Consider the following 18,890-nt stretch of genomic DNA (forward strand, 5'->3'; position numbering starts at 1 on the left):
GTGGTGTGTGTGTGTGCTAAATTGCTTCAGTCGTGTCCAACTCTTGGCGATCCTGTGGACTGTAGCCAGCTAGTTTCCTCTGTCTATGGGATTCTCCAGGTAAGAATACTGGAGTGGGTTGCCCTGCCCTCCTGCAGGGGAACTTCCCAGCCCAGGGATCGAACCTGCGTCTGTTACATCCCCTGCATTGGCAGCTGGGTTCTTTACCACTAACACCACCAGGAAAGCCCCTTCCAATGGCACTAGATCAAAATCCACACACAATGACCAAAACAGAAGCCAGGTACACAGAAGGACTTTGAGGTCTTAAAGCTAAAGAAGTCCTACACACTGGTGTGATGAACCAAGATGGGTTGACTTTTGGTGATGAAACATTCATACTTCTCATAGACGTGACCAAACAAAGGAATCCAAAGAATGGTTTGTCCACAAAGAAGTCCACAATTGCAAACAGTGTACTAAGTACGTCCCTGAAGACTTGTCACCATTACAACATTTATTATGAAATCAAGTCAGGCTGACCTAACCTGACCTAGGTTCAGGTCAACCTAGACCTTGTATACAGTTCCACTGCTCATTTATAAAACAAATTGCTGGATGCTAATCCAAAATCACTGCAGATGGTGTTGCAGCCATGAAATTAAAAGACACTTACTCCTTGGAAGGAAAGTTATAACCAACCTAGACAGCGTATTAAAAAGCAGAGACATTACTTTGTCAACAAAGGTCCATCTAGTCAAGGCTATGGTTTTTCCAGTAGTCATATATGGATGTGAGAATTAGACTATAAAGAAAGCTGAGTGCAGAAGAATTGATGCTTTTGAACTGTGGTGTTGGAGAAGACTCTTGGGTGTCCCTTGGACTGCAAGGAGATCCAACCAGTCAATCCTAAAGGAGATCAGTCCTGGGTGTTCATTGGAAGGAATGATGTTGAAGCTGAAACTCCAATACTTTGGCCACCTGATGCAAAGAGCTGACTCATTTGAAAAGACCCTGATGCTGAGAAAGGACAACAGAGGATGAGATAGTTGGATGGCATCACTGACTCAATGGACATGGGTTTGGGTAAACTCCGGGAGTTGGTGATGGACAGGGAGGCCTGGCGTGCTGCAGTTCAAGGGGTCATAAAGAGTTGGACATGACTGAGCGACTGAACTGAACTGAACTGAATCCATCCCCTCTCTCTGAGTATATCCAGCTATCAGATTATTATCCTGCAGTAGGATTCTGTTCTTTAGCACTCTGGGAGTGCACACAGGGCTCTCCAGGGATCTTGTTTGTCACAGGAACTGTGTTCCTGAAAAGTTGTCTTGAGTCTAATTTTCATAGTCTCGATTTAAAGGCATCCTCTGGAAAACTCCCTCTAAAGGAAATAATACCTCTCAATTTATCTTCATTGTTAATCCAAATATTCATTTAACCTTCTGCATCTACCATCAACATTTAGTTCATCTTGTCATTTTTCGTCTTAACATCAGATGTAGGTGGTGGATGCTTAGGACTTTTGTTCAGGGAATCTTAAGATTTTTGTTATTTGTTAGCCCAATAAGGTAGCCAGTTAATAATGATCAGCCAACTGCAACTTTATATCCTATTTATCACCTGGTAAACTTGGTAGATCCCACAACTGAAGAACTGAATTTGCTTCTTCCAGCAGTCATTGAAGAACTATTTGTCTTAAGGCTTCTCTCCAGAGGGCAGAATATTGACAGTAAAGACAAGGATCCACAATTACAGAAATGGCTCTCATTAATTATCCTCAACACATAAGTGAGGGAACTCAGTGGAAGATTAGGTAGAGTCAGGATTAAGCCCAAGAGTGAACGCTGCTTCACATCACACAATCCAGGTTCTTGGCTGGAGAGAGTGAAAATGTGGGCAGACGGCACACTGGCAGATCAAAACCAACAAGAAGAATCTAATGAGTGAGGATTAATACAAAGTCCCATTCTATACAAGGAAGTGGAAAACCTGTTGTAAAGCAGTTGATGTTAAAAATATTTCATAATTTGAGTGGACTGGGAGCTCAATTTCCAATCAATGCCAAAACATGAGTGTGTAAGTGAAACCTCAGGCTGCAGTAACATGAAAAACGAAAGCAGACTCACTGCTGACGAACTCGCTGCTGGATTCACCACGTGGAGAGGGAGAGACTAAGTGAAACACACCCAGAGGGCAGTGACCAAGAATACAAGGTGTGGTTAAATCTCTGTGATAATGCTGCCTGTTTCCCAGTGACACTTTGGGAGGAAGCAAGACTGATCATCATGGGAAACGTGGGGAAAGAGAGAAAAGACACAATCCCAGGTAGCTTCAGAAGAGAAAACTAGTATTCCAGGCTGATAGCTACAAAATTGAGAACTTTCTGAAAGTCACAGCTGTCACAGTGCAATGAACTGCCGTTGTCAGAAGTGGCTTCCCCAACGCAGGGAGCGCTGAGCGCAGACGCAGTGGAAGGAATGCCTGCTGGGGTCCATCCATTGATGCATTACCCAGCCTGTCATTGTGCCAACAACTTTCCTAGGGCTTCATCTAGAAAGATTCCTATATTGGGAAGGAAGCTGATGTAAATCTGAAAGCACACAAGGAAAGCTCTAAGTTCCACTTCTAAGAATCTGTGATGTCTTCCCAAATGGTGGGTAAATGAATGTTCTGAAACAAGGTTCAATCCAACCTGTCTTCATGGAAGAAAGAAAGAGGCAAGGGAGGGAGAGAAGAAAGGAAGGGAGGGAGGGAGAAAGGAAGAAGAGGAGGCGGGAGAGAGGATGGGAGGGAAGAAGGAACAAAGAATTTATGAACAGCATGTTAGAGATGAATGATTAAATATAACACTGAAATGACTGTGTGATCAAATCAAGAATGACCCAGTTTTCTTAAAGATATCAAGTTTTTACGGGAGATAAAGATGAGATGGATGCATTGTCCCCTTCAACTTAAGTTCTTCAGAAAGCAAAACGATTAATTAGAAAATAGGTTCCCTTTCCCCTCTCTCTGGTAATGGATCCCTTCCCATGACTTCAACTACCAAAATATGGAAAACTGTAGGCCAAATCTGCAATCCCCACCCAGAATCACAAGTCAATTCACCCACAGATATCTCAAAAATTCATTACCTCCCAAACTGCACTTACCATCTTAATCCCCAATAACCTACTTCTCTTCTCATGAAATCCACATCTCAATGAATGATACCACCATCCCCCAGCTGCCCCAAGCCAGACATCAAGCCAAGGATGACTCCTCCCTTATCCATCAGTTACCAAGTCCAGCCACTTCCTTCCATTTAATATTGCTCAAATTCATATCCTCCTCTTCATCCTCATTGTTCCTGATTCAGTCCATTTTCTCATCATTTCCTCCTGGAATTGCTTTAATCACCTCCTGAGCAATCTTCCTGTCTGTCCCGTTGCTTCCTATTCACACTGTGGCTAGACTGAACCACAAAACCACAAATCAATCAGTTATTCCACTACTGAAAAGCAACCCTTGAATAGTTCACTACATGCTTCATTGATAATCCAGGTTCCTTCCCCTACCATTCAAAAAAGACTCTTCATTTTTTTTTGAAGTGAGGGTTCTAACCCAGTTTCCCTGTCATTGCTTCCTCTGTGGACCTTATGGAATTATGTCTCAGTCTTCGGAAGCCTCTTCATTCCGCGTTTCCCATGACATCCTCTAGCTGGTACACGCCTGCCTTTCTCTCACCTGACAATTTACTTTATACCTGGATGGTTCCAACTCATCCAAGATGGCCCTATCAGCTCAGGCATTATCACTTATAATACAATAAAATTCATATTGATTCATCCAATGACCATGCCCAATGCCCTTCTCTCTTGCCTGCCTGAATCCCGGTGCCAACTAACACTGTAAAAGTTCGCTTTCCCAGCTTCCCTTGCAGCTATGAGTAAATGTCTATTAGAGATTTGAACAATAAGCTGTTAGCAAAATCTTGCTAAAGCCCACGTGTTTCTGGGGATGCTTTCCCCCTCCTCCTGAAGGAATGAGATACAATTAGGTATGTATGTTACTCTAATCTCTGCCTCTCCAATTTCCTATTGTGAACTCTGACATGGTGTCTGGGGCTTAGCAGACATCTTGTGAGAAATGCAAGACGAGAGAAAAAGATGAAGGATTAAAATGAGCGTGTTAAGGAGGGCAGAAAGGAAAGACGGCAACATTGATGTTGCTGAATTCACACAGGCAACTCCCACCTCCAGACATCCTCTTAAGTGATGGAAAAAGTCATCTTTGTTTGACTAACCTACTATTATCAGGTATCCCATTAGTTGCAGCTGAACACACGCTTAACTGCTATTGCACCTCAGGGAATTCTGGCCGTGTTCCCTACAAGGGAGGCAGTGCAGGGTGGTTCAGAACAAGGGCTTTCAATCTGGGCTCTGCCTCTTACTGCACAACACAGTACAGGTACTTCCATCTCCCTGATCCTCAACTGCACCACCCCCCAAAAAAGGCAATGACAATGCCTAAGAAAGAAACAAGATTATAAGTGTAAATTATAGGTGGATGCCTGGTATACGGTAAGCACCAGGACATCTCAGCCATTATTACGAGGTAGCTGATGGTTGGTATCCCAAATATATAATCCAACAGCACCCATGCACATATTGAATAGCTCCCTAATTCTGTGACCTGACACCCATCTGAATCCTTACTTAGACTGTGGGCCATGCTGAAAGCAAGAAAAGCAGCATGTCGCTCTCAGGTACCTAACAGGAGCCTGCATGACACAGATTTTCCACAAGCACTTTTTCGATGAATGAATGAATGAACCAAAGGCTAATTTGAGTGCTGCAGTTTATCATATCATTGGCTTTGAGTATAAATAAAATCTATATGGATGGTTAAAAAAATACATACACTGAGGACCATATGATTGCAGACATACTGATAACACATGAATATTATTTACCAAGAAGATGATCAACTTTTAAAGCAGTAAGATATTCTGCTTTGCTTTCACAAATATGTGACTTGCCCTTTCCCTCCCTGCTTAAGGGAGAACTTCTTCTCCATCTAAAAATCCAGAAAGCTAAGATATGAGGTGTCAAAACCACTTGCGACACAACCAAGCCAAAAACAGAATGTGGGATCGAAGTTTTATCTTCTCTACTCCATCCAACTTAGCCTCCAGAAAAAGCTCTCCCTCTGAATATTTACTTGTCAGGAAATTATAAAATGAACAGCCCTCATTGTTTTGCAGAGGGGATGATGACAGGGTGAGAGTGGGTAGCTTCTCTGGCAAATCAACAGTCTCCAAATATAGGGCTTTCCTGATGGCTCACTGGGTGAAGACTCCGCCTGCAACGCAGGAGACACAGGAGACTCGGGTTTGATTCCTGGGTCGGGAAGATCCCCTGGCAAAGGGAACGGGAATCTCATGGACAGAGGAGCCTGGAGGGTTACTTTTCAAAGAGGTACAAAGTGTCGGACACATAGCTTCTCTGGCAAATCAACAGTCCCCAAATATTAGAATGCGCCCAAACATGTTTTCTAAACCGTGTTTTGTCATCTGTAGTCAAACACACATAAAACTGTATAGGAATGCTATTTAAAGGTGACCACTAAACTAGGCTGCCTAACCACAATGACCTTGGAAAATCGCCCTTGATGTAAAAACCAGCCCTCCCTTAACTAAGATCTTTGCGTGCACCGGGGGCACTTTCTTTTTCCCTAGGGAGGAATACTCCCTCTTAGTAAGGAAAGGTGATCCGCTCTGATAAAACTTTAACAGGTGCTGAAATTTATTTATTATATTACAGCCTTACAAGCCTACACTAATTATTAATTATCCACCTAAGTGTACACTGCTTTACACATCCTGCCCCTTAACTAGAGCACTCAGAAAAGCCATTGTACTTTGCCTGACTAACGGACCATATCTTGAACAGCTAAATGGCCTAGCAAATGCAAAGATTTTCCCATACGTATACTTTACAGTGTTAATGTGGATCCACTGCCTATGCAAACCAACTGTGTTTCCACGGCCACATCCTATCTTGAGGAAAGTGGGTAACTGAGGGAGGGCTAGAAATGGACAATCTCAGCAAATTAGAGCCGATTGATGAAACAGAGTCCTTAGTGTTTGCAAAGAGCACCAGTCTGCGGTTAGAATTGTAGGGGTGCTGGGTTCTCTCATTCTGCTCTGTGAACATTTTCAAGAAGTCACATCGAGGCTGCTTTTTATGCTAGAGCAGGTGTGAACTTAATTCCACCCTTAAACTAGTATCAGCTCAGCTGAGAGAACAGCCGTAAATTTTTATTTCAGAACTAAATGAAACTCATGAGGGTATGGGGCAAAATCTCATTAACTATTAAAATGCCTTTTAAAAGACTCTGAGCAAGGCTGCTTTCTTTTGTTTTATTTTCATTTTGGTGTTCAAGCAATACCAGTTCAGTTCAGTTGCTCAGTCATGTCCGACTCTGCAACCCCATGGACTGCAGCACACCAGGCTTCCCGGTCCATCACCAACTCCCAGAGCCATACAGGACTTTAAAAGTAGACATATTCAGAACCACCTTCTCCTTGAGGTAACAAACAAATTCAGAGAGTTCTTCCCCCCAGAACACATCTCTGTGTTAAAGAAAAGGAAAAGGATGTTAAAGGAAAAGTGCCGTGCTCGGTCGCTTCAGTCTTATCTGACTCTTTGAGACCCCACGGACTGCAGCCCATGAGGCTCCTCTGTCCATGGGATTCTCCGAGTAAGAACACTGTAGGGCGCTGCCATGCCCCCCTGCAGGGGAACTTCCCGACCCATGGATCAAACCTGGGTCTCCTGTGTCTCCTGCAGTGCAGGCAGCTTCTTTACCACTGAGCCATCTGGGAAGCCCCAAAAGGAAAAGTAGGAGATTACCAAAAGATGGTCCAGCAAACGCCCATTCGGTAAGTCAGCTTTCCCCCTAACTAGTAAGTAGGATGGGCTTCCCAGGTGGCGCAGCAGTAAAACGTCCACCTGCCATATGCAGGAGACACACGTTCAGTCCCGCAGTTGGGAAGGCCCCCTGGAGATGGAAATGGCACCCCACTCCAGTATTCTTGCCTGCAGAGTCCCATGGGCAGAGGAGCCTGGCAGGCTACAGTCCACGGGGTCGCAAACAGTCGGACACGACTGAGCAACTGAAACAACAAGGATGCCTGCCAGAGGCTGCCCAGCTACTTACGCAGGCCGCCGAGGTATTTAAAATGTTTATGCTCACTGCATTTCAATTTCCAAATAACATTTTCAAGACCATCAGTAAGTAAAAAAAAGGCAAACTATGCAATGAAAGAAAATAAAAACACACACAATATAAAGTATGAATCTTGTCCTGCCAATCCAAGGTTTCAGGATTCCCCAAATCTGAATATTAGGCTCATTTCCAAATACTCTGAAAGTTTTGAAGGAGACAAGGTCACCAATAAATTTTCCTCCATGATTTGGTACTGTCCAATTAAGTACCATCAGATACACATAAAGAGTTTATGCTTATATCCCAAGCAATCAGATTTGGCTACTGAATTTTTAAGAGCATGGCTTGGTCTGAATGGCCCAAGTGAGGAAGAGGCAGGAGCAATTAGTAACCCAATAATTTCAGAGACTCAGACAGCCATGCTGATACTTCAAGGCTAGAAAATCACACTTTGCGTTCAGAATGCTCTAAAATTAGCTTTTTATGTGTCCCTTTCTCTCTAATCCTTCTTTCCTTTTGTCTCCCTCTTCTCCACCAAATGTTATCAGATATTACACAGTTTCTATTTTCATTCAGCTTTTAATATGGCCCATGAGGGGGTGGCATTTAATTAATCACTTCCACATTCTGCCAAAACCCACTACGTGAGTCTCAAAGTCTGCATATTACTTTTGCCAAGCTGGTCAGACCCAATGAGCAGAAAAAGAGCCTAGAGAAAATAAAAGGAGGTGTCATGATCACTCACAGCCACTGAATTTAAGGGCCAGGTATTTTTCCTGTTTCTTCATTTAAAGCCAGAGCTCAATGAGAAATTCCATCAGAGCACTAAAGATTATGCAACATCACACAATGGAGAGTGGCAAGTTGGGAGTCAAACCAGTGCCCAGCTAAATACAAGCCTTGGTCAGCCCACCAGCCTCCACCATCCCCATATTCAGGCTGCAGCGAGATTTTCAGAGCTGTAAGAAAGCTTTCCATGTTTTATTTTCAACATCAACAATGTAACCTGCTATATTTTATACCAATTTAAAGCAAAACTCCCTTACAGTTTTTCCTATTAATCAACATGTGCAAGGAACTGGGGAGCGATCAATACACCACCGTCAGGAAGATGAGGAATGTGTGGCTGTGCCTACTCGGTGCCTAGGGACCATTTAACTCAGTCCTACTCGGTGCCTAGGGACCATTTAACAGTCCTACTCGGTGCCTAGGGACCATTTAACAGTCCTACTCGGTGCCTAGGGACCATCTAACTCAGTCCTACTCGGTGCCTAGGGACCATCTAACTCAGTCCTACTCGGTGCCTAGGGACCATTTAATTCAGTCCTACTCGGTGCCTAGGGACCATTTAATTCAGTCCTACTCGGTGCCTAGGGACCATTTAACTCAGTCCTACTCGGTGCCTAGGGACCATTTAACTCAGTCCCGTCTATGCCTCATGCCTTTTGCCACGGTTGGTCCCTGGGCTTGATGTTCTGCAAGAAGAAATAAAATAAGATCCCCGTGTATCTCTTTCTACTAAAAATTCATACACACTTCCTTAGGAAGATTCAGAATGCCTGGGGAGTGAAGGGAATGAGAGAATGACGGCATACACACAGGCAACATTCTCTGCCAAGCTTCTCTGGAGAAGAATGAACTGAATTGGAAGACTATCTCCAACATATTCCCCAGAACTAGAAGGTGCATGTAATAGCGCTTCCTTGATGAAAAACGTCCTACCCAGTGGTTACTCCAAATGCAGATGACCTACAACGCAGGTGAAGAAAGCTCACCTTGTCAGCACCTTTACCCAAAATCCACACGAAGGTGCCTTCCACCTGATGCAACAATGCAACTTGAGAACATTTAAGCTGGAGAGAAAAATGGCTGGAGGCAAATATTTCCTCAAGGGGCATTATCTGAATTCAAAGAAGTTCCCAAAGAGGTACTTATTTTATAGGATTACTGGTTTTTGTGGAATGGCTGGGAAAAAAAAAAAAAAGTCTTTGTTTTGGTCTTGCTGTCTTCAGAACTGAACATGCAATACTATCTCCACCCGTTCTTGCCCTTGGTTCCAATCTCATTAGAAAGTAAAGGTGTTTAAAACTGCCATCACCCAAGACCCAAGGTCTATAGAATTTTCAATTAATTGAAGACATCAAGTGACCTTCCCTGGTGGCTCAGAGGGTAAAGAGTCTGCCTGCAGTGTGGAAGACCCGGGTTCGATCCCTGGGTCAGGAAGATCTCCTGGAGAAGGAAATGGCAACCCACTCCAGTATCCTTGCCTGGAAATGTCCATGGACAGAGGAGCCTGGCAGGCTTACAGTCCATGGGGTCACAAAGAGTGGGACACAACTGAGAGACTTCACTTGATCCTTGAAGGACCTTAAGTGACAGAGTACAAACATGCAGTTGTGCAATGGTCTAGGATAACAGCAGAGCGGTTGCTGCAAAGCATATCGCATCACTGTGTGGCTCACAATGACGCTGGGCTCAGTGTTGACCATCCTGGCCTTAGAAACGTGAAAGTTGGGGATCGTAAGAAATTCAGGCAAAGTCCCATCACCAGGAAGTGGAACGAACAGCCAGGATGAAGACTGCAGCGCCCCCGAGCCCAGCCCACTATTCCACGAGGCCTCTAAAGACGGCAGCACTTCCAACGGAGCTCCTCTGCAGCTTTGGTCCTAATGAAGATTATCATATGAACAAAGAAAATAGGCTATGGTGATTTTTTTAACATAACCCTTTTTCTTGTTTTGGCTAGGCTGGGTTTTCATCGCTGTGCAGGCTTTTCTCTAGTTGCAGCAAGCAGAGGCTCCTCTCTAGTTGCGGTGTACGGGCTTCTCATTGAGGTGGCTTCTTTTGTTGCTGGGCTCAGGATCTAGGGAGCGAGGGTTTCAGTAGCTGCGGCTCTTGGGCTCTAGAGCACAGGCTCAGGAGCTGTGGTGCACGGGCTTTGTGGCTCCACAGCACGTGGGATCGTCCTGGATCAGGGATTGAACCCACGCCTCCTGCATTGGCAGGTGGATTCTTTACCACTGAGGAAACAGGGAAGCTCTAAGGCTTACAGTATTTTTTTTTAATGAAGGTCAATAGCGCACTTAAGGTAGGCATACCACTTTCAAGGACACGAGGTTAAAAGCCTGAAGTTACTGCTGTTTCTCCTAGAGCTGAGGGGCGATGAGAGGTTTGCCGGGTGTCGGATCTTCCACCCAAGGAACCAGTCAAGGTGTCCACTATTGGCTTCTGCTGTCCCAGGCCTATTTTCAGTGGCAAGCTTAGGCAAAACTCAAAGTAATGCTTTTCCAGTGAAACACCTGAGAGAAAAACTTTGTACTAAAGGAAAACAGCCCTGTTTATTCCACATCCTGCTTTCCTTTCCTGATGGACGGTCTTTCCCCTGCCCGTGTTCTCATTAGCCTGATTCCCGCCTTGACTGTGATCAGCGGAGGTGGGAAACTTTTGGTCAAAAGTTGGATCCAGCTCTCACCACAATTTCGTGCAGTCTTGGCACGTTGGCCAAGATTAAATGTCTTTTGGCTGCTCCTAATCCTCCATATTAAAGATCAACAAATACAACTATGTACATATTAAAAAAAAGAAGAAGGTTCTTTGCCCTCGGCGGCAGGATCCTGTGTGAGAGCTTCATGGCAACACGGCAGGTGGCTGGTGGGAAGTTCCCGGGCGCCTGTTTGGCAGTGGCCCAGGAGAACAATCTCTGTCACTTATAGTGACACATCCCGGGACCTTGATGCTCCAGGATGCCAAGCCCACTCTGAGTGGCTACCCCAGGGGACTGTGGGAATGGGTGCTGCCCTTGGGCTCTGCCAGAGACCACCAAGGGGACTGCAGGAAAGGCTGGAGGGTGAAGCCATAGGCGGCTGGCTGCATGACCAGGCAGCTCTGGACAGCCTGGCAGGAATTCAAGCCAGAGACCTGATAGAGAAGGCTCTGGATGATGCTGCCTGAAGCCCTTTACTCTGGCTAGTTGCTGCCTTGATCAAGAGATGAAGACAAGGAAAGCACAAGTCTTGGTGATGAAATGACCTCAACTCCTCCCCCCATCGCCGCCCCGCCTCCTTGCCCCCGTGTGCGACTCTCCTGCTGCCGTTTCCCCACCATCTTCCTTTCAGAACTCGTTTTCCATCCCACGCCTCTTTGTCATTCTCTCTAATCTGCTGACCAGAATTCAGAGTCCAGACCCATTTTCATCTTTTGCTTCTCACAAAGAAGCTGGAGCCTTGGTTCTTTATTTTCAAAGCTGCTAAGTTGAAAATTACAGATTCTTCTCTTAAAAGAAACTAAATAAGCCCTATAAATTGGCTAAGCATCCTCAGCCCCCTTCCCTCTTGTCTCGTCCCATTGAACAGGCTGGAGAAGCAACTATATAACTTCCCACCCCTTTCAAACTCTGCAGCTGGAGATGGCCATGGATGGAAGAAAGGCAGGGAGATCACGTAGGCGGACTCATCTTTCCCTTCTCCTTGCTGCATCTAACCCAAACCTGACTTGAGACTGTGACAGTCATTTTGAGACAATGAGGGAAAGGACAAAGAAATCACAGAGATACAAGCCTAGACTTCAATGAACCATAAACCAAACCTAGTCATGGTCCACCACCAGACTTCTAATATGAGAGAAATTATCCATAAGCCACCATTAGTCACATTTTCCATTCCTTTCAAGAAAAGCAAGACTACGGACACAAACCGCTTTTTCCCTGAACTTGACTCTAAAATGATTTAAGAACTTTCTGTGTGAGAAATCTTTCTGTGATACGTGGAAGACATACACTTTTCTGTGAACTATAGTTTTCAATTAACGTTTTTCTGGTATCAGTTCTTCTAAAGTTTAAAAGAGCTGGGTTTGGTCCACCTAGTTGGACTATAAGAGTGTTTGATCAGCGCAGCATTGCTGTGTTACACCACAGAGCAGGCAGTCTAACGGAAAGAAAACGAGACGAACGAAAGAGGGGCAGCAATGCTTACTGACTGGACAAGAGGAAACAAGTCACCGGATCTGAGTACTGGAGGCACACAACTTCTTTCAGTGGCCTTTCAAAAAATATTGATTTTACTCATTTCCTTTTATAAATAATCTGTGGTGTGTTTCTTGAAAACTGAAATCTATGCTACTGTTAATATGGTATCTTTCATGATATTCTGGACAGTCAAGGACACAGAACTACAGAGTGAATTTCTAGACGACTGCCTTTGGTTTAGGGTTTTCTTCCTGACACAGTAACATGTAGGCTTGACTTTAATTTATGGGTTTTTCATTTAGGGCTTAGACCCAAATATCTGATTTCCTTGATTGATTCATGAATGAACCCCTTCAAGAGCCACTTATTGAGATCCTACAACTCTGTGCCAAGCACTGGCCCATACATAATACTTTTCTCCTGGTGATGTAACTTAATGAGTTATTATTTAATCCCTATTCGATCCAATCCCTTACCTACAGTTTGGAATGAGCTGAGGTAGAAAAGAAATATCCATATGAATCAGTCTCTAAAGAATTACATTTGGAAACCACATCACTAGTAAAGTTAACTTGAAGGTATCACAAAATAGAGATGAATGGATTAGACAGGACGGTAAAACATCTCTAAACATAAAATACAGTACAAGCAGAAAATGGCACACCTAAAGGACCAATGGACCATCAGATGAGAAAATCACCTCAGAGATCATCTAAAGGCTTGCTCCCCCTCCTCAGTTTAAAGGTATAAAAAAGATTTGACCTGAAGACCCACAGACAGTTGTAGCAAGAGAGTAGAAAAGCCAGTTCTCTAGCTCCTAGCCTCTAATCAAAATCAGAATTAATTATATCATTGGAGATGACACTAAAAGAGTCTTATTTGTTAACACTTCATGAAGACATTTTAAATTAACATTAAAAAAAGAAAACTCCCAAACAATGCTGACAAGAAATAAGACCATTATTAAACATTTCTTCTCTCAGAAATTGCTTGCTACCACATTATCGGTCCAACAGCCAACAGACGATATCAAGATAACCTTGAGCTAAAAAGTGTCATTAAAAAGAAGAAGACGTCGAAAATGCACAGACATCCCTAACTAAAGAACTTGTAAGCAACCCACTATCACTATTAAGCTTCAGAACAATTTAAAAGTGAACTAAAATGTCCAGAGCTGACATGTACATTCACAATTTCATTTTCACAAAATTACCTAAGTATTATTTGACCTCTGGCACTTCAAACATCAAATAATTGCCATTTTTGTCCAGGTTTTGTTATTTTCAAATATTTACATTCCAGCCTGGGAAGGAAAAAACACACTGAACCAAGAGGTCAAGTAAAATCTTACCCATTCTTTTAAAAAACTATGTTTCTTTGTGGTCATTCTTTTCTTTTGTACTTAAAAGTTTTCAAAACCGTTTTCCTCCTAAGAGCCTCTTCATTGGGTATTTCCAGTTTTACAATGAAAAGAAAAACTCCCTCTATTAACATGTACTCACATTCTCCGTTTTACAAGAAGACTGTGCCACTGGCCTCTGCCACTGGGATTTGAAAGTGCTCACAACACTTCACCTTTATGCTGGGCTAAACTCAGGGTAGCCATAAACACTCTGAAGTAATACAAACCTAAATATTCCTGCTCAGCAAATGGAGCGGTGGAAGTGAATTCTAATGAGCCGGCAGCTGTCACAATATGACCACAGTAACCAAATCAAAATATCAACCGCTAACCCAGATGAGACTCAAAGGTCATCCTGTAAGCCAGCAGCTCTCTGCAGTTCTGCCTGAACCACGATCTAATCCTGCAGTAAAATGTTCCACTGAGCTAGTTCAGAAACCAGTTACTCTACAGCGGGAAATTATTTCGTGCACTGGTGGGGTACCATGAGTGGGACAAGAACCAAATACCGCAATAAGGAAACCGAACCATTCACAAGGGGACATGTAAAAACACAGCCGCTGATGTTGAACTAAGCTGCACCCAACCATACCCAAGTATCACTTTTCACATCCTTCAGTTACCACTGCATGTCTATGACCGCACTGGCATCTTGCTCACTCAAACAATCTGGCTTTCAATTAAAGCTCTGGAACAAAAGAAGGAAAACGTATACTTAGGTCCTTCCTCAGATCAAAGAGTTGTGGCTAGAAAATATATTCTTCCATTGTAAAAAAAAAAAAAAAAATTTTTTTTGGACAATTACCTGCAAAAGTTTTAATGTTTGGCAAACACAAGAAACAAACGAGAACGATTTTGTTTCCAAAATCCATAGCCTTTGCATATAGTTCTTGCCAGGATTTTCCAACTATTCCTTAACATATAATCCTCTTGAAAACACAAGGCTCAGCGCCATGGTCCCTTTGACCCATTAGCGTATTCTGAAAGCTACCCACTGACCACTGTAAAGGTTTCATCAAACTGTTTAATTACTGTAGTGAACAAGTTTCCAACAGATCAAGTGTACATTATTATCATTAATGATCATACATTGTCACAAAGAAGTGATTAGTTCTCTTCAGATACAGAACAGGGCAGTGAATTTCAAACAAGTAAAAATGCAAACTAGCTTGCTTGTCTCTACCCAAAGAAAACAGTAAGTGAGGACTCAGGAAGTGTCAAGTAAGAGTCTACTACACAAATATTGAACCATGATGTTGTACACCTAAAACAAATATATGTCAATTATATCTCAGTAAAAAATTTTTTTAATTTAAAAAGAGAACTGTATGAAATGGCCAAGGCAGGCTGGCAGCTAGATGATGCACTGCTGAAATCTCTCAATTCCTCCAGACTCCCCCACACTAAAAGAAAGACAAAAGGCCATGCACACTTATTTTTTAAAACAACAAATTTGGGGCCTGCTTTTTTTTGTTTCTTTTAGTTATGTTTTTCTTTAAAGGATTTACACAATATCAACTTCCAAAACTCTGTGTGGCAACTTTAAACATAGACAGCAATGGAGGGAAGAGTGCACCCTGACAAACCAAGTGTCATTATTAATTCTTCTGGCACAATAGCTGCATGTGTGTGCACGTGAACATGTGCTCGCATGCAAGTGCACTCGTGTCCATTTGTTTATTTTTAGTTTAGGCATTCAAAAAATCAAGTAAGGCACTGTATTCAGATATGCAAGCTTATTTCTAAAGGAGGTAAATTAACGTAGACACTACTATTCTTATAAGTCATGTACCATTTTGCATAAATTTGAGATACACAAATAAATTTAAGTTTTTGTATTTTGGTGCCAGAGGTATTAGATTACAAAAATGAACATTTATGCAAAATCATTCACGTGAAGTCAAAGAGTTCAGACTTTTAATTAAGCGTTTTGTTACCTTAAGAGTTTATAAGCAAATGTTAGCAATGCCTGCATCATTTCTTCAAAATACTGTACTGCCATAAGAACCAAATGTAGAATAATAAGTCACTACCCAAAGAAAAGAGTGTCTCAGTATTTTTTTATTTCTCTGCAATAAAATAAAACCTCACTAAGTGAACAGTTTACCAAAAAGAAATAGGTCATCTGCAGTTAATAACTCTTTCCCGTAAAATTAGTGTCACTTATTTCTGTAGCAGACGCCTAATTCAGTCACAGACTTGATTGATTTGACAATAAAGAATCTGGTCCAATAAAGTGGCTGATTTATTTCCGATACTATAGCTTTTACCCTAATGTGACACCAGAGCAGAACGAAATCTTTGACATGTAAAGAAATCCTTTACAGTTTTTCATGAAAACCAAAGCTTCTGAAAGTGGATATTGGATTGTTGTCCAAAACTTAAAAGTCTAATATCTTCTTTTGGTAAAACGAAAACTTCCACAAACACCGTAACCCAGAATATGGATTCGGACACAAAGAGTAGTTTAGAATATACCATATACTCTGTAAATTCAAATTTCTGGCTATACTCATAGGTCTTATTTCATCTTCGTCTTCATTTGTAAATTGGTTGTCTTTAATTTTTTGAAAACAATCTAGCTTCTCTTTGTAAAGGTACAGCAAAGCACCAAGCATGGCTCATTGCAAAAGTGGTTTCATTTTAAATCAACAGCAGCTTGGGCAACATCAATGAGCATCTTTGTTCCCTGAGTCTAGCCCTGAGATACTCAAGCCAATCAAGAAGGCATTTGGGATGTGAGAAATTATCAGGAGGTGGGGGGGTTAATGCAGCATCCTAGCGAGTTCTCTAAAAATATTTTTAATTCCTTTCCAAAGTAAAAACGCGAGGTATTTCATAATAGTTTAAACGCCTTTTTCTCTCTTCTTTTATTTTTTTGCACACTGAGCCATGCCCTCTCACTCTGAGGGCAACTTCCCTGACCCTAGTCTGACACTGCACCGTTAATGTCAGATAAACCATTTAGCCCAAGCACAATTCTTTTCTGTGCAAAAATCTGCTTGAGGTGGAAAATGTAGCAGTTTGTAAACAATAAAGAGCCATGTTTCAGACCAGACAGCTTATCTAACAGAGAAGTCCTTTCATGGGGAACAGTGGGTGGGAGCCTCCGGACACAGCAGCATTTCCTACCACAATGCAGGAGACTGTCCTGGCCTCCATATTTAGGGGTTTAATGGGAAGGAGGGCAGACGGAGTAAAAGAACACAGCTGACATGGACTTTAAGCTTAAACAACAACTAAGTGAAAAGAGTCAGCTCTCAGAGCTCCGGCTGTAGACGCTCGGCCCACTTATATTTTAAATACTATTTGAACTGAAAAAAAAATAAAACGAATTTGGTTTGTAAAACAGCTGCCCAAGAGGACACACAAACAAGAATGATTCTTTGCTATCTTCATGTTGCTTGGTGTCTTCTGTAATATTAATTTATCAACTTGTTCTTTAGGAAAACATTTTTTCATGGACATTATATAAACTTCTAAATATGAGTAGTAATTTATTTATCACATTTTATCCTCATCGGAGGATAGTTTTAGAATTCTTCAGGACAATTCTCTAATATACTCTTTCGGTGTTACTTTTCAAGATGATTATTTTCAAGTTAATCTTTTACTTTATGAAGTTGGATAAGGATAAATAGAGAAGGGATGGTGTTAGAATTTAAAATTACTGCTACTGTCACTGAAGAATGTAAAGCTGTTCTTTCAAATCTAAGGTGACAAACATATCTCGTCACCTGCATCTGCCTATCCTGGAAACAGGAAACACTGCATCTCATGACTCATTTTAAAAAGCTAGGATTCTTGCTTCAGCTACAGAGTTAAAACATAAAAGTTACTATTTTAAATTAAAAAAAAATAAGAAAATATAAGAACAACCCATGGTCAGATACAGCTTTGAGATCCTGATTCTCAAAGTTGGGATGACACTTAATCACCCATTAAAAATAAATTCCTAGTATTTCTCTGCTTTGACTACTGTGCATTTAATACCTGAAGTCCCTGTAGATGGATTTGATGGTGATTTCTGAAAAGATGACTCACACTCAAGAATGATCTACACCTTAAATAACAAGTATAGGGATGAATTGAGAGAGGAGCATTGAAACATACAGTCTATCACATGTAAAATTAAATAGCCAGTGGAAATTTGCTGTATGACGCAGGGAGCTCAAACCCAATGCTCTGTGACAACCCAGAGGGGTGGGATGCGGTGGGAGGTGGGAGGAAGGTTAAAAGAGGAAGGGGATGTATGTATACCTACGGCTGATTCATGTTGATATGTGACAGAAACCAACACGATATCATAAAGCAAGTATCCTCCAATTAAAAATACATTTAAAAAATTATAAATAACAGAACAAAGTTAACATTAATTTACAAAAAGAAGTATAGTGACCAAGGCTTAAAAATTAGGACATTCCTCAGAAGCATCTGCAATTATGGTTTCAAAATGATATGTGTATGGCTGCATGTCTTCCTTGGAGTATAGTCCAACAGCTTCTGCCAAGAAATTTAACCTCATTTATTGATGGATTCGCAACAGGATTTGGCCAAGTTGAGACATTTACTAATATTGTTAAAGCTCACATTTATTAGAACAAAGATCTTTTTTTCCCAATCAAAACTAAAGTAATCAGCTATTGGGACCTTTTAAGTCATTATAAATTGTCTTTTCATTGCTCAAGATACTGCGGTTTTGTGTTTTTTTTTGTTTTTTTTTAATCCCTATAGGTAGTCAAAGCAGAAAAAAATATGCTAAGAATTCCAATAGAAAAGACATGCTGGAAACACAAAGGCTGTCAAAGGACACGTATGTCAGTTCATGAAGCAGGATGGGGATCTCCTAGATCATTAGCACTAAAGTTCAACCGTGGTGAATACACAACCAGACTTTACAATTCAACGTGAACATGCTACTTTGATTTAAGCACACTAAACCTATTAATACAGGAACTTCCATGACCCCTTTCATAAAAGTTCACGCTAACGCAGATTTTATCTCATTGCCAACTGACAGACTCAATGATACTTCTTACTTTAAATATTCACAACTTTCACTTCATCAGCCTTAACCCTGGGAAACTACTGCCGCAACAGTGAAATTGGGAGAAGTGCTTTACATCTAAGGAACACAAAGTTTCCACGTAGATTTAGTATCACTGAAATTAGGTAATTCCACACACTTGTAAAACTTAGTCCTGTATGCGCTATTACCAAGCAAAGATCATCAATATTTTTCTGTAATTTAAAATTACTATAGTGAACTAGCTAAATATCTTAAGTTCTTAAAAACAGAATCTCTGTCTGGGCTTGTATTCTACCTTTGATGGT

The 18,890-nt window shown here is 41.7% G+C and overlaps 1 protein-coding gene across 9 annotated transcripts in view; it reads right to left on the reverse strand.

Moving 5' to 3' along the window:
* The window catches only part of TCF4 (transcription factor 4), a 385,563-nt gene that overhangs the window by 232,738 nt on the left and 133,935 nt on the right, over window positions 1-18,890 (reverse strand). The window lies entirely within an intron of this gene.

This window comes from Bos mutus, chromosome 24 (assembly GCF_027580195.1).
Source record: "Bos mutus isolate GX-2022 chromosome 24, NWIPB_WYAK_1.1, whole genome shotgun sequence".
Lineage (NCBI taxonomy): Eukaryota > Metazoa > Chordata > Mammalia > Artiodactyla > Bovidae > Bos > Bos mutus.